General features: G+C 59.5%; 1 protein-coding gene across 4 annotated transcripts in view; it reads left to right on the top strand.

The window, feature by feature from the left end:
• Positions 1-3,997: 3,997 nt before the first annotated feature.
• NLGN3 (neuroligin 3) overlaps positions 3,998-15,907 on the top strand; it is a 42,104-nt gene continuing 30,194 nt past the window's right edge. For 3 of the 4 annotated variants that reach the window (XM_042807065.1, XM_042807067.1, XM_042807068.1), the window contains exon 1: positions 3,998-4,068. The gene's annotated coding sequence lies outside the window, so the exon portion shown is untranslated. Of the gene's footprint in view, positions 4,069-4,285; positions 4,302-15,907 lie in introns of those variants that run through there. The other variant, XM_042807066.1, reaches the window with a different exon arrangement.

The following is a 15,907-nucleotide window of genomic DNA, read 5'->3' on the forward strand; positions in this document are numbered from 1 at the left end:
CACAGCACTTACTGAGATGCTCGAGCTAGTACCTCTGCAGACTAGGAGGAGCTGCAGACCAAGTGCACTTAGAACGCTGCTCCTCACAGCACGGTTTTGCTGGTAAGCACCAAGACTCCTCTGCTGACTCTGTATTGACAGCCACAGTGCTTTCTCTGGATGGATAACATGCTCCATTCTCAACTCAACCTGGCTATTGCAGCCTGCTGGCATGGAGTCTTATCTCTCTGTGTAGCAGGCTCCTTTAACTCAGTGCTCTCCATTCCTGCTGTCTGTTGGACCTGGAAACTGCCCTCACCTGCACCTTTTCTCTCGTTCTTCCTCAGCAGTTTGTTTGTGGACCATTTGATCTGTGGTCCCGTTGGTAGCTTTTTTTGACTGGTGTCTTCCTTCTGTCCCATCTGTGTGGGATGGTGAGGCTTGCAGGGGCTTAGGGAAGAGTTGCGCTTAATCTAAGGGCAAATAATCAGTTTGGTAGGATAGACCGTATCAAGAAGGCGAGCTTAGGGAGGGGAGGGAAAAGGAAGGAGGGATGGTGAGGCTTTAGCCCTGAGCTGTGGTCAGTGTCCCAGGGCAGTGCCTCGTGGGCTGGTCGATGGGCCTGTGTCTGCTGCCCCAGGGCCCAGAGCTGTTCTCAGGGGGGAGAGCTGTGCGGGCTGCCTGGCACTACACCCACCCTCAGCCCTGCAATGCACTGCCCTTGCCTCTCTGCCAGGCTCCTGCCATCTTGTTGCAGGTGTGTTGGAAGGTGTTTCTGGCCGGGCCTGGTGGAGATGAACTTCCTTGGTTAGTGAGGACAGATCTGGGTGCAGGGCTGCTTCCTCGGTGTATCCCTGCTTGCCCCCTTCCCTGAGGATCAGGCAGGGGAGCAGCCTGGAGCTGGCTCTTAGGCCCCTCACCCCCCAGGGGAGGCCTGTGCCGGGGTTGCCCGCAGCCTGTGCTGGGTGGCCACAGAGGTGGAAGCCCTGCTCGTGGCCAGGGCTGTGCCGGCTGGCCCGTGCTGTGCAGGAGCCAGGGTTGGGGCAGGAGCAGGGCTACGCTTCCCCCCCCTCCTGCCTGGGCTGGGGCCAGGGAGCGTTCTGGGGCCAGCAGAGCCACAGCCCCGGGGGAGCCGGGGACTGTCTCTGGGCAGAACGAGCCCCTCTTCCCGGCGTGTGCAGCCGTGGCTGGCTCTGGGAGGCAGCTGAGCCTGCGCCAAGCAGCATCTTTGCTGCTGCCTTCTGAATCGCTGCTGGGCGGGAGGAGGGAGGAGGGCAGCTCTCTGCAGCAGCCTGCGCCGGGGTGGGGTGGCAGAAGGCAGCGCGGCCATGGGCGGCCCCGGGCAGGGGTGCAGTGGGGTGCAGCTTGCACCGCAGCTGCGGCGGGGCTGTGGTGCTGCAGCAGGACAACACAGAGTCGGGCGTTGATCTGCTTTGTGCCCTTCAGCACCCCAGGGGTCTGGTGAAAGTGCCCCAGGGACCACCCTCCCTCCCTGGGGGAAAAAGGAATGACTTGTCCGTGCCTGCTGTCAGGGGACCCTGATTTATTGCACGGCCTCCCCTGCTCTTTCCTCAGCACAAGGCTCCCCCCAGCTGAGCCAGCTGCTTGGCATGCCAGGTCTGCATGGAATGAGCCAAACTCCAGCGCTCCGTCGTGGTGACAGACCCAGGGCTGCTGGTGTCCAAGACCCCACATGACTCTTTGTCTGCTCAGAGGTTTCCAGGGGGCTCTGGCAGCTGTTAGGGGGACGTGGGGACTGGGGCAAGACCTGTTCATGGCACAGGGCACGTCTGGGGAGCTGCGCTCTACCCGGTGTGGCTGTGTGCCTTTCAGCTGTTGCTGCTGTGCTGCACATTAGCGCTGAGCCACGGCGGTTTTAAGCAGGTCTGACAGCTTCCAGCCCTTCTGCTCCTTCTCTGAGTTGTGGCTAAGCTCTTCTTGTGACAGAGCCAGAGGGAAGTGGAGGGGTTTTATTACACGCTGCCCATTGAGTAACGCATGTGGCTGCCCTGCTGTGGCCACCAGCCCAGTGTGGGGGGTGTGGGAAGCCCCCCGGGGGTGGCTGGGCAGGGTCCACGGGCAGCATGTGCAGGTGATTCTGCATGGTGCGTGCCCAGCACACGGGGAGAAGCCCGAGGTTGCCCAAGGCTTGGCATGGTGGGGCGAGGGGTGGGCAGGAGCAGGCTGTGCCTCACGCGCCCACCCCACCCAGCAGCCTGGCACAGGCTGGTCCCTACAGACCATGCCCCAGGCCAGGGGGGCTTGGCAGACACTAGCAGAGCTGGTGGTGTGCAAGAAAATCGATCGCTGCCCGCTCAAGCACCTGAAGCCAGGAGTGGAGCAGCTCTGCAAATGCCCGACCCTCCCCATGTGGTGCCCATGGTGGGGAGTGGGCCACGCACGGAGACCCTGTCTGGGCTGGTTTTGCTGGGCGGTGGGATACAGGGAGCCAAGCCTGGAGTCGTGCCGACTGCAGGGCAGCCCAGCACGGGTCCTGGGACCCCTTCAGTATGCTTCTCAGGACTGATGAACCCTGGTGGGCACGGGACAAGGTTGTGCATCCGTCCCACGAGACGCTGGACCCTGTCTGAGAAAGGGCATGCAGGGAGGCAGCGTGACGTTCACCCTGCGTATGACAGGCCAGCAACACAGTCAAGCTGCTGATGGCCAGTGAGCAGTCCCATGGAGAGGAAGGTGGGCGCAGGAGGGGCAGGAAAGCTCTGACCTGCTCTGCAGCAGCAGCTGGAAGGCAGAGGGGTAGGTGAAACCCGACCTGCATCAGGGTGTGAGGATGTCCCTGCGGCTGTGCATTCACCAACCCAGTGCACCTGCCAGCAGCGTGTGGGAGAGCTGAAATAAATGTCTGCCCTTCGTGTGCTGCCACACAAGCAGCTTAATCGGGAAGCGGTGGCTGCTCTGTGGAGCCGAGGTGGGGCCTGGGCAGCAGCTCTGGCAGCAGGAGGGAGGCAGAGCCCAGCTCCCCTCGCCCGGATTGGAAAGCGTGGAAGTGTCTGATGGTAACTGCACGTCCTTCTCTTTGATCAGGCGTTGCGGCGGATGCTGCCCCGGCTATGGCAGAGAGATGCAGAGACCAGACACATCCAGCAGGCCCCAAATCCCCATCCTGTTTCAAATGGTTTTTGTAATCCCGTCAGGCAAGACTGAAACAGAGCGGTAGCTCTGCCACGGGCAGAGTCAGATTCAAGGAGAGGAGGCTCCTGCCAGGGGGTTGCACAGGGGGGAAAATATCTCCACGCTGGGAAGGGGCATGCCGGGAGGAAAAGAGATCGACAGAGGTGCTGGGTTTTGTCGCACCGTGCTGCTGGGGCCTATGGGGCTGTGGCTGCTGAGCCCACAGCCCCGTGCGTGGCAAGGATGGATGGGTGGGAGGGCTCTGCCTGGGCCACGCCGCGCCGAGCCCTGGTGAACCTTCCCTGGATCAGCTGGGCCCTGCAGAGCAGTGGAAGAGGCAGGGATGCTCCCCTGGCCGTGGGGAAATTCTCTGGGGCTGGAGGGCATGGGGCGCTCCAGCTGCCGTGGGGTGTGCCAGGGCAGCACAGCTACACGGGGGGGGGTGGGGGGGGTGCGGAGGGGATCCACGCGGCGCGGCTGGGGCAGGTACGGGGTGCAGCGGGGCAGGATTCGGGATGCCCAGGGCAGTGCAGGGGTGCCCGGGGTAGAAGAGGATGCCCCCCGCAGACGGGGTCGTTTGCTGGGGCGCTGCAGGGCACCCCGGGCCGTGCCGGTGTCCCGGGTGGGGTGGGCATCACGCCTTCCCCCCAGCCCCCCCCCCGCGGGCTGGCGGCCGGGCAGCGCCGGTGCGGTGCGCAGGACGGGGTTCCAGGGGTAGCGGGGGGTGCGGGCAGTGCCGGCGCCCCGTGGGTTTGCCCGATCGAGGCGGTGCCGGTGCCGGTGCCGGTGCCGGTGCCGGCAGCGAAGGGGTGCTGCGGGCCGGCCCCTCCCCCGCCCGCCCCTGCCGTGCACACGCCGCGCGCTCCCGGTGCGGGGCCGGGGCCGGGGCCGAGCGGAGCGCGGAGCCGCAGCCGCCGCCACCGGCATGGCCCAGCCGCGCCGCCGCCGCCCCCGACGGTGAGTGCGCCCCGCCCCGCCCCGCCCGGCCCGGCCCCGGCCCGACACGGACACCCACCCCCCCCACACCCCCCCCCCACACCCGCCGTGGGGCGGGCGGCGGGGCGGGACCGGCTCGGCCCCACGGCGCGGGGCTGGAGGCGGCGGCGGCGGTGGGCTCCCCCGGGGCGGGGGGATGGCCGCGGCCCGGTGTGCGCGGGGTGCGGCGGCCGGGGCGCGGAGGGGACCAGCGGGTAGGGCCGAGCGCGGCGGCGGCGGGTAACGGCGGGGGTTAACGGGGCCGGATGAGCGGCCGCGGCGAGCCGGCGGGTTGCCATGGCGACGCGCTGAAAGGGGGGATTGTGCGGCCGCCTCAGCTGCGCGGCCCCCGCCCTCGGCCCCGGCCCCGGGGCCGCCAGCCGGGCCCAGCGCGGAGCGGGCTCGGCCCCGGGGCCGGGGATCCCCCGCGGGGCTGGGGGTGACGGCGCGGGTGGGGCTGGTGGGTTGGGGGGGGGGGGATGCGCCTGGTGCCACCCAGCCGCTGGCGTGAGCGTCCCCAGGTCAAGGGCAGGCGGGAGGTCCCCTTGGCGCCGTTTATCGGGCGTAGCGTCGGGGAGTTGCGTGAGCCACGGGGCTCCCGGAGCGAAAGGGGGTTCTCCGCCTCTCCCTCGGGCGGGGGGGGCTCCGTGTCAAACGGGGCTCTGTCGTGTCGGCTGCGCTCACCCCCGGAGCCGGGGGGTGGGCCGGGCGCAGCGCGGGGGTCGCCGGTGGCTCCGTCCACCCGACGCCGTGGCCGGAGTTGGCGCCGCGTGCCAGAGCTCGGCTCCGTCCCGCTCGAAGCCGCAAAAGCGGGACAGGGCGCGGCGGGTGATGGTTAGCGCCGGTTGGCGCCCGCGGCTGGTGCTGTTGGCAGCAAGGGAGAGGAGGAGTGACGAGGGATGTGAGGCCCTTGGCCAGCCACTCTCCTTCTGGACCACGGCCTCCCAAATGGGGACACCCCCCCGGGGTCTCTGCTGGCAGCTCTTCCCAAGGCCACGGACCTCCCCTGGGGAGGCGGCTCTGGCACAAAGTCCCCACAGTGCTGGGATTTTCCTTCTGGCCTTTGGGGGTGCCCGGTGCTGGCTCTGTCCCAGGCAATGGCTGAGGGGCTGGAGGTGCCCCTATGGCTGGGCCCACGCGTGGGTGCAGTGGGAGAGCTGACAGAGCCAGCTCCCCACAAGCTCCTGCTCTGGCCATGCTTCGTGTCAGCCTGGTGGGACCTTCCTTCCTCGGGAAATCATGGAATCGGGGGCATCTCCCAGCTGGGTAAGGGATCGATGCGTCCCCAGAGAGGGAGCTGTGGCTTCCCAAGGCAAGGGTCACTCCTACCTCTGGGAAATAACGTGTACCATCTTCTCTCCCTGCTCTGCACCAGAGCACCCGTGCCAACCCCTGGCGCAGAGCTGGGTGCCCCGAGGACCCTGTCAGAGCAGACCTCCTGCTCTGCATGCTGCAGGTGGCCACCACCAGAGCTGTTGTCTGCAGAATGGTTAAAGGCTGACATTTAGAGGTCACACTTTTAGCCTTGTGCATGTGTTTGCTTCATTTGCATTTGCAGTTAGCCCAGCTCGAGGCTTTGCCACTCTCATGTGCAGTTGCCATGGTTACATGTGCAGTCGGGATGTGGATTTTGGTTGGACACCTGCAAACATGCAGGCTCTCAACCTCCGGAGCACCAGAGCACGAGCAAAAGCAGCCGAGATGCAGGGCAGCCCTCGGACCTGGGCATGTGGGCCCTGCACGATGATGCGCTGAGGAAATGGAGTTGCAGTGCCCATTTTGGTAGGATCTGCATGCTGCTGCCTTGCGCAGCCTCCAGCTGCCCATATTCAACATGCAATGTGCATCTAGGGCAGCGGTGTTGGAGAGGAAGGTTTGAGCCCATGCCAAGGGTGTTGCCCTAGACCTTACCTCTGGGTCTGCCTCCTTCCCAGACCCTGGGTGGTGGCTCTTCTCCCTCAAGGGCTGGAGTGAAGATGCCCAAGAGCAGGGCAGTGAGGGTGAGCAGAGCCTGGGAGTCGCGAGCGGAGCTGCTGTGCAGGCTGGCAGTGCCTTGCCTGCAGGCAGGGGCCTGCCAAAACTTCAGAAGGCAGTGTGAGAATTGGCAGAGCGCAGTGCCGAGGCTCCAGCTGTGGTGGCTGCATCTCTCCTGGCTCTCTGTGGGGTCCGCTCTGGGTGCTCAAGTCCAACACAGGCAGGGACCCGGTCCAGGTGCCTTTTGAACAGGATCACGCCGAGTCCATGAGCGAGGAGATTGTGATGGCCAAAAGCCTCTGGCAGGTCCACGTTGGCCTTGTCTTTGTGTCGAGAGGAGGAGTTTTAGGACAGCAGATATGGGAGGGACCTTGAGGTCACTGAGTCTCTAAGCTCCATCTAAACCATTCCTGAGCAGCATCAGCCCAGCCAGCTCCTAAACCTCCCCAACCACAGTGGTTCTGCTGCCTCCCAAGCAGTTTGCTGCCATCTTCCCGTACCCTTCCTGTTAGGAGCTACTTCTACGCGGCAGGTGGGGGAGAAGGGAAGCCCCCTTGGCAGTCCAGGAGCAACTGTGGCCTCAGACAGACCAGTGTGAGGTGTCCGTGCTGTGCTGGTGGCAGCTAGAGGAATCCGGTAGGAAGAGGAGAGAGGAAGAACGGTGGAAGCCCTGGGAATGGAGACCTGGAGCGTGTTTGGGCGCAAGCTGTGAAGGAGCCATGGAGGAACCTGTGAAATCATACAGCAAGAGCACAGAGGGGCTGAGTATCTGCCATCCTGGGGCTGTGCACCAAGTGCAGAGGGACAGCTTGGCTCTGTCCTTAGGGCTTTCAGCGCCAGTGGGACGGGGCAGTTATTTGCACCCTGTGGGATCCCAGACAGAGATTCCTCCCCGATGATCTGTGGTTATCGGCCGCCACTGACAGAGCGTTTCGGAAGACGCTTCTTAATCGGGGTCTGGCATTTGTGTCTGCATCCACAGCCACGGCCAGGGGCATGCACGGGTCTTGGGTTGGCACGGAGAGGGGGTGGTCGCAGCCAGCTGGCAGGGGCATGTCAGCAGAAGGAGGCTGCCGGCACCGGGGTGCTTGAGGAGAGCTGGGTTTGAGGGCTCTGGCAGAGCTGAGTGGTGCTTCATGGTGGACTAAATGGTCTGGTGGTCTCCTAAATGTGATGCTCCCCAGAGCTGGGGGCAGGGAGCAGGCTGTGACCAGCGCTGTGTGCTGCTGGCCTCAGCAGGATTCTGCAACGGGTGTGAGGGGAATGAATAAAAGGTCCTGCAATTGCCAGAGCTGGCAGTTTGAACCCACATCATTCAGACCCTGGAGCGAGTCTGACTGAGGGGAAACGAGGATGAAGCAGAAGCAGTGGAAAGACGTGGGGGCTTCTGGCTGCAGCTCCCAGGTTCTGTCTGGTGTGTGTGGCTCCTGGAAGTTTTCCCTGGTTAGGAGGATACGTGCTGTTTATTTGGAGGCTCTTCTGGGCTCAGTAGCGATGGGTATGGCAGTCCACGATGAAACCGATGTTAGTCTTGTCTTGCAGTTGTGTGGGGAAACTCTGCCCTTGCAATATACTCCTTTTGTCATGCTGTCTGTCTGGCAGAGGGGCAGGCACACGGCATGGGCGGGGGGGGGGATTGTCTGTGAGCAAGACTGTGTGCCGGGGAGCGCTGTTTGGGCTGAGACTGCCTTGGCAAGGAGCTCAGGGGATTGTTGGTAAAGAAGTCTTGTTCCTGACACTGCAAAATGCAAAACAGTGGAGTAACATCTGTTATTTTCAAACTGCATCTCAGTGTGAGCGTATCCTGCAAGGTGCCTGGCAAGCAGAGCCGGAGCTTTGCTTGGTGGCCAGATGCTCTGGCCATGCCAGCAGAGCAGGTGGCACAGTTTGGGAAAGGTTGCAGAGAGAGCGTGTTACAAGGCTCATACTGTGCACAAGCCTTGTTTGGGTCTGGGCCTGGGCTGCTGGGACTCTCCGAGGGTGAGGACGGTTGGCTGAGGCTGGCTCAGGAAGGCTTTTGAGATGGGTTTGGGGAGGGGACTGCTGAGAATGCCCTTTGGCGTGGTGATCAGGGGCTGCGGGGACTTTGCCCTCATCAGGCATTCATTAGCCACTACTCTAAAGCAGTGGGTGAAGAAACCCAAGCCTGCAGCACAGCCAAACTGTCTGCATGTCCCCCTCACTGTGGAGGTGACCTGGGTCCATCGCCCAGTGCAGGCACCCAGTGCTAAGGGAGTTGTGGAGGTGAGTCTGGCTGTCTTCAACGTTTTTCCTCTACCCTTACGTGACTCCAGACACTGCTGAGCAACTTGAGGACTCGTGGGACGGTGATGCAGGAGAAGGAGGCAAAGGTTGCTCTGTGTCTCTGTCTCTAGAGCTGCCTAGGGGAGCTCAGGAGAGATGTGTGGGTGTTGAGATCATTGTGGAGTCAAATGGCTGGAAGTTGCAGCAGGAATGGTCAGAGGTCTGATGGCTTCTGCGCAAAAAATTACTAAAAAAGGCAGAGTTCTTTAGAGTGGAAAAGAAACAACAGAAGATGGGTAAGATATGTCTACAGGAGGCCAGGAGAGAAGGGATTGAGGTTAACTGTTCACTGTTTCTTTCTGTGAAAGTACAAGGTCACATCAGATGAAGCTAGCAGGAGGTGCCAAGCAGGAGGAGGGGCATTGCCTCTCACTGACATTCTATCAAACCACAGAAGTCCTCAGAACAAGGTGTCACGAACAGTGAATCCTTACATTGGTTCTAGGAGAAACAGAATGAATTCAAGTACAAGAGGTTCCCCCCCCCCACTAATAAATACACTGAGATCCACCTCTAACTTGGACAGCTGCTGAGCTGCAAATTGCTTGTGCTTCTGACTACTGGCAAGAAAGTACAGAGGGCAAGGTGGACCCTTGGTCTGAGCTGTTATTTTCATAACGTTGTGCCTACCAGAGAGGGTGGAGCTAGGAGGGAGCACTGGGCTTTGGTAAAAAAGGACGGGTTTACTGCTATCCAGCCCTGTGTTACTTTGCTTGGCACAGGGTGACAGATGCCTGCTCGGTCCCGCTTCCTTGCTGAGAGCACGGGGTGCTCTCCCCATATGATGGGAGGTGCAGCTGGTGGGAGAGGTGGAACCTGTGCTAAGCACCGATCCTCTGCCTTGGCATCACAGGACCCTTTGCTGAAGACTTCTGACAGACTTTTGTCTGCTGAACAGTGGATAACTCGGTTGGTTTCAAAATGGATGGCAATATCCCTTCCCTCCTGCGTTACCTGGCAGTTCTGCTTTCTCATTCCCTGGTCACAGGGCACCCACCTGACATGCTGGCAGCAAAGCTGGAGTCTCATCCCAGCGTTGTCACAGTTCCCTGGTACTCGCTGCATGTGGTGGGCACTCTGGGATCACCAGGAACCTGCTCTTCATCTACCCCTCCTCCAGTCCCCTGGATCTGCCTGTTCTCATGCATGTCAGGAAACATCAGTCTCAGTTTTGTTCCTGGTTTTATGCCCAGACGAGAAAAGACTCATATCCTGCTACCAGTGAGGGTCCAATTCAGCCTTACCTCAGTGTATGTGGGGTGCCAGAAGGTGGTCCCCCCCAGATCCTCGAGCAGTCCAGAGACATACAAGGACAGTAGGACATGAGGCTCAGCTTGGGAGAGGTTTGCTTCTTGGGGGAGGAGTAGACTTGGAGAGGAGGATGCAGGGATGAGCTGGGGATCTAGTGGTCCTCAGTGGGCTTTGGATGGGGGGCAGCAGGATGTGGCCAAGCAGGGTTGAAGCTCATGAAGAGGTGAGCTTCCCATCCTCATGACTTTGAGGAGGACCCTGTCTGTGAGGGCTGAGGGAAGTATCCAGCCAGCACAATGGCATCCTTGCGACCACAGAACTGAAATCTGCCCTTGGCCAGCAGCTGTAAGGGGACAGATCCTGTGCCTCAAGACAGAAATGATCCCTGTTTCTGTCTCATTGCTATTTTGGTCTCTGCTGCCACTGAGCTCTCTTGATGAGGATCTGAGGTTGCAGACTTGGGCAGGTATCTGATGTGCTTTGATGCTCGTGACCTTAAGAGGAGCCAAGTGGTTACCTGCTCTGTGGAGCGAAAACCTCCTCCCACGTCTGCTTGAAGCAATGCTTCAAAGTGGGCATCTGCCAAGGCAGAGGTGTACTCGGGGACCTCTGAGAAGCAGCAGGGAGCACGGGAGCCTTCTTGGCACTGGGGATTGCCTTTCCTCGGCATTGCTGGTCCTTGCAGTCTGCCTGTGTGTCCTGCTTCATCCTAGTCCACTCCCTGTGGAGAGACAGGGCATCCCCGGGCTGCCTGATTTGCTCTGGTCCAGTTTATTTCTTAACACTAGGCAGCATTTACAGTAAAACACATTAAAGGATTTTTTGCCAGAGGTTTTAGGCTTTCTGCTTTTTTGTGCTTGAAGATAGAAAATATGGGAGGAGAAAGCTACAAGGGAAAATAGAAAATACGTTTTGGCTTAAATTTGAACAGGGCTCTTTTCTAGCTGCTGGCTTGCCTGGCCTCCAGTCCTTAGCAAGCCCCGGTTCAAGATCAAAAGTCAGACTTTGTGGCTCTGCCCTGGCTGGAGGCTGACCTTCCAGCCCAGGGGGTTTCTGCTTGATCACGCTAGCTTTGGTTTCGGTTTGGGAGAGTGAGTGCCTGATGGCTCTTGCTGAGGGCAGGCTTTCCTGCTCGAGGAAGCTGCTTGTCTTGGTTGAGTAGAGGCTGTCGTGAGCTTGGGCAGGACCATCTAACTGCTTGAGGTCTTCCCAAGGTGACTGACACCGCATCTATCCAGGCTACCTGCTATACGTATGACTTGTGATGGCAGCTATCTCTCACCTTGACGCCTATGTGAACTCTATAGGTTGTTCACTATAGGAGCACGTAGCAAATCTGTGTGTTTTCAGAGTTCCTGGGAAAGCCTTTAGCCTTTCTGGGAAAACCAGTAACTCTGGGATGGGCTTTTATTTTATTCAGCTGCAGACAGGCATTTTTGGATGCTGTGCTGTGCTGGCGGCATGCATGGGTGGCCCCTGTGCCGGGGGTCCTGGGGCTCCCCTCGCCCTGATGCTGCCCCGAGCGTGGAGGGCACTGCCAGCCCCCCGGCAGCTCTACCACGAGCCAGCACTGGCTTCGCCCGGGAGCTCCTCCACAGCCACCAGCCATTATCCTCTGCGGCAGGGTGGGGCCAGGGGGGAGACAGATGTAGAAGGGGAGGGCGGCTTCTCCAGCACCTGTGCCTTATTCTGGAGCGTGCAAGTGTGAAATTCAATTTGTAGATAAGCTTTAGTAGCTGGTGAGGAACACAGGCCGCGGCGTCTGCTGGAGCCAGGCAGCGTCTGGGAGCAGCGCGGCCGGCGTGCACAGCATGTCCTGCTTGCCAGCTCTTGCGGAGGCTGACGTCACCTCGGAGGAGCAGTGGCTGCTGCAGGACGTGGCTGCTTGATGCTGTGTCGTGTTGGCTCCGGGTGTGCAGCCCTGGCTGCCGGCGGGAGCCCTGCCAGGAGGTGCTGCCCTGGGGCTGGTCTCCCCTGCCCTGCAGAGGCGCGGAACACGGTGGCAGCTGGAAGCAGGAGGGACCTGGTGCTGTCTGCCACCAGCAGCTTGCAAGCTGGGTGCCAGGGAGGACGGGTGTCGGGGACCAAGGAGTCCGTGGGTGCTTCCAGTAACGATGGTGTTTTCCCACCTCTGTGTTTGAATCTTCCCAGTGTTTCCAGTGAGTCCTGCTTGCTGGTGGGAGCCCAGGGAACGGGTGTTACAGGGTTAGCGAATGCAGCTTGCGCTAGCCTGTGCTCTGCCCTCTCTGTTGCTACCAGTGGTCACAGGTCCCCTTCTCCTGCGCCAGTCCAGAGATTTCTGGGTCTCCCACTCCCCGAGTGCTTTGCAGAGAGCAGCCCTCTGCTGTGAATGAAGAGACCAGTGCTGGGAGCGGGGGAATACGGTCACCGAGCCCAGCCATGGGCAGAGCTGGGGCTGACCAGTGCCCTGGCCCGCAGTGGTGGCTGCCACCGTGGTCGGCTCGGTCCAGGTGGGTTACTGCTGATGCCGTCAGGCCTGGGAGAGGCACCAGCACGTTGATGCCAGGATGATCAGTCTGTCTGGGTGTCCCTTGCTGGCCAGAGAAAGTGCTGCTCCCCTGACCCCGGCGGGACTCTTGCAATATAGTCAGAAAATCATGTCTGGGCTTTGGTCAGGGCCGCTGGCACTAACACACACCTCAGCAGCTTGTGTCAGGCGGGATGTGCGGGGTCACTCACCGCTCCGGGTAGGGCGATGGGCTGGGGTTCAGCTGGGCTGTCTCTCTGGTGCAGGACAGGACCCGTGGGAGGCCGGGGGGCACGGATGGCACAGCCTCACAGCCTGGGCTCCGGGTGCGTGGGTCTGTGCGAAGCCCATCTGGTGTTTCACCTGGAAGTAGGGACTGTTGTAACAAGGTGGAGGTGGTGTGGACCGTGGGGGTGATGCCAGCTCACATATCTCCTGGGAGAGCTTTCCTGAGCATTGCCACCGAGGGCCCTGCAGCGGGGAGACGATTCGGTGCTGGACTGCAATGCCTGGGCTTTCTAGCACCGTGAGGGAGCATGTGTGGCCCAGCTGCCCGTGTTGTGACCCTGGACGGGTGGCTCTGTTGTGATGGGCTCTCCCGGCCTTGCACAGGAATTTGCTGTCTCCCTAGAGCCACCCCGCTCCACGGGCTTTGTGGGTGGGTTGGTGTCCCATGGTACAAGACAGGGTGGTAATGGGTGGTGCTTGCACACTGCCAGATAACTTGTAACCTTATCTCTGCACAGGAAAACTGACTAATTATGTCGTGTTTCAGCTTCCATGGAAAAGTTGGTTCCTGCTTGTCTCCAACTATTTTCCTTATCTTTGTTCTTTGCCCTGGGCTTCGTTAAGTTTAGCCTGGATCACCTCCATGACTTGGTTTACAATTCTGCCCCACAAAACTCTGCTCAGCTGACAAACAGGGGTGGGCAGTGGTGTCAGGCACAAATAGGTGGTTGGGGCAGGTGTCGGTAAAGGAAACAATCCTTTATCAGCTCTGACACTGAAACCAGAGGTTCGGACAGCCACAGTCCGGGTTACAACATGTGATTAAATGGTTTTGGCTTTCTACTTTGAGTCAGTAAAAATGAAACATTGACAACTTATTTTGGGTGTAGCTGTTCCCATTCAAAGCGCTCTTGGGTTTTGTTGCCCACCCTCTCTAGTCTCGTTTGCAGGAAGTCTTTGTATTTTAAGCTGCAGTCGGTTCCTGGCTGCTCAGCCCACCTCCTTACATTTATAGAGCCTCCTCCGGGCCACGCTAGTCCGTGCAAAGCATTGGCTGTGCACGCACTCAGCCCGCCTGCAGCCACCAGCGCTTTCTTGGCTTTCTCTGGAGCATGCGTGAGACGTCTTGACCCATTATTAGCACAGGTGGTGGTCTGGGTAGGACAGGGCTTTGTGCAAATTGCCCGTGGCCCATGCCCTTTGCATGGTTGGGTGTCCAGAAAGGAGCTGGAGGGATCAGGGTACGAGAGTTTTGGGGAAGGACATTCCATCAGCAGCTGGGTTTCATACTTGCTGTTTTGTCCGGGGCATTTCAGAAATGGGGGTATCACTGCATCGAGCCAGCCTCTTTGGGTCAGTGAAGTCTCCTTTCTTTATTGAATTTCAAACCTGCTTTTGCTAACGTAAGAAATATGAATGTGCTTGGACTTAAGAGTTTCAGAAGCTTCTTGCTCTGAGAAGAGCCTTATGCTTATGTAATTGCTCCCTAGCATGGTTCAGTCATAATGATCCATGTTAACTTAAAAATTGGGGCCCCTGCTAGCCACAGTAGTTTCTGAGGTGGTTGTTTGAGAAAGGACATAGGAGCTGTTACTCTGGCAGATGTGAGGGGGATGGTGATGAGCAGCTGGGATAATGTCAATGCACGGCTCGCTGAAGCTGGAGAAGGAAGTGGGGGGAACGCTGCTTGTGCAGACAGCTCTCTTCACTGGGCGAGATTTGCACTCCAGTCGCTCGCTGCAGAGCGTTGATCTCAGATTTGTGAGTGAGCTTATATTGCCTTAAAGTAGCTGCCTGGTGGTTGTTTGTGATGTGTTGGAGAGTGAGCGAGTTGTCTTGGCATGAACTTTGTGCTGGTGCCAAGGGCTTGCTGAAAGCAGATTATCTGTCAGTTCGCTCCTGAATAGATGTCTGGAAATTCCAGGGTTCCGCGGATGCACTTTTGCATTGTCAGTCACCTCCCTGCACAAAATGAGCACTGGAGTAATTCTGCCACTTATTTACAAAGTGGTTTCCTCTAGAGTAGAATAGATTATTTCAGGTGGAAGGGACCTACAACGGTCATCTAGTCCAACTGCCCGACCAATTCAGGGCTGACCAAAAGTTAAAGCATGTTATTAAGATCATTGTCCAAATGCTTCTCAAACACTGACAGGCTTGGGGCATCGACCACCTCTCCAGGAAGCCTGTTCCAGTGTTTGAACACCCTCTTGGTAAAGAAATGCTTCTTAATGCCCAGTCTAAACTTCCCTGGTGCAGCTTTGAACCATTCCCACGTTTCCCATCAGTGGATCCCAGGATGAAGAGGTCAGCACCTCCCTCTCCATCTCCTCAGGAGGTTGTAGAGAGCAATGAGGTCCCCCCTCGTCTAGAACAGGGGATGCAGAGTTTGCTCAGCAGATATCCTTGCGCGTTCTGCCTTTCCTCCAGCTGCCAGACAAACGGCCCGCGGGAGCCCCAGAGAGACCAAGCGCTTTTCCTGCAAGTACTGCGTGCCCCAGAGATGGCCTGGGCGGCGGGGTGGAGCGCTGTGTCTGTGCGGGGAAGAAGAACCACTCTTTCTGGTGGGGCGAGGGGGGGGGGCCGGGCCGGGGGCATGCCAGCCCCACTGCCCCTTCCTGCGGGGATGGAGTGCTGGCAGGGCTGGGGGGCACCGAGCAGCTTGCACCCCCCCAACCCCACCTCCGGGGAACAGCACAAAGCACCGTCCCGCCGTGCTCGGTCCTGCCAGGCCGGGCCAGGCACGTTCAGGCCGGGCCAGAGCAATGCCACATCCAGCTGTTGCGGTGTGACCCCATCGCAGGGGTTTCTGGAGTCTCCTCTGGGGCTCTCCCAGGATGGGTCGGGCTCTCTTCCTTTGCTGCCAGCTGTTCTGGCTGGGGAGCCAGTGCGTGTATACCCGTGCCAAGGCTGGGGCGCTGCGTTTGCTGTTTAGCAGCGGTTCTCGTTAACCTCTGCCCCTGCAGGGAAGCATTTGTAAATGGAAACTGCAAGCAGCAAGGTGAGGGAGAGAAAAGCTGCCATCATTTCTTCATGCTGGGGTCAGGGAAGACGTAATGTGAGATAATCCAGACTGTTTCCATCCAGAGCATGGCACTAAACAGCCTATTTCCAGCAGCTATCCCTGAGCCATGTGGAAGGCCGGCAGCCCACCAAGAGGCTGCTGCTGCTGCTCTTCACAGCCAGGGATCTGTCCTGTCAGAGCCTCTTGCTCACACAGCAGCTGCTGGCTGTGCCACGCAGCCCATCCTCAGCTTTCCACCAGACTCCTAGGAAGCAGTGAGTGGGAAGGTCAGTTGAAAGCTAGACCAGCTCAAGGTGAGAACGTAGCCCGCTCCAAAAGAGCCCAGGCTTTGAGGGACAGTTGTCCTTAGGTCCTCCACAGAGGTCACCCTCCGTTTGCATTGCCAGTATTGGGTACTGACCCCACCACCGTCCCTGCAGCAGTGCTCACTGGCTGTCCTTCATCAGCATCACCAGTCTCGGCTCAGTGACACTGAGAAACCTCCTGCATTTTTGGAGCTCTTGATGCTAAACAGGAGTTGGAAATGAGCCAGGCTCTCTCACCTGCTTGTG

This window comes from Tyto alba, unplaced genomic scaffold (assembly GCF_018691265.1).
Source record: "Tyto alba isolate M040663 unplaced genomic scaffold, T.alba_DEE_v4.0 Super-Scaffold_5, whole genome shotgun sequence".
Classification (NCBI taxonomy): domain Eukaryota; kingdom Metazoa; phylum Chordata; class Aves; order Strigiformes; family Tytonidae; genus Tyto; species Tyto alba.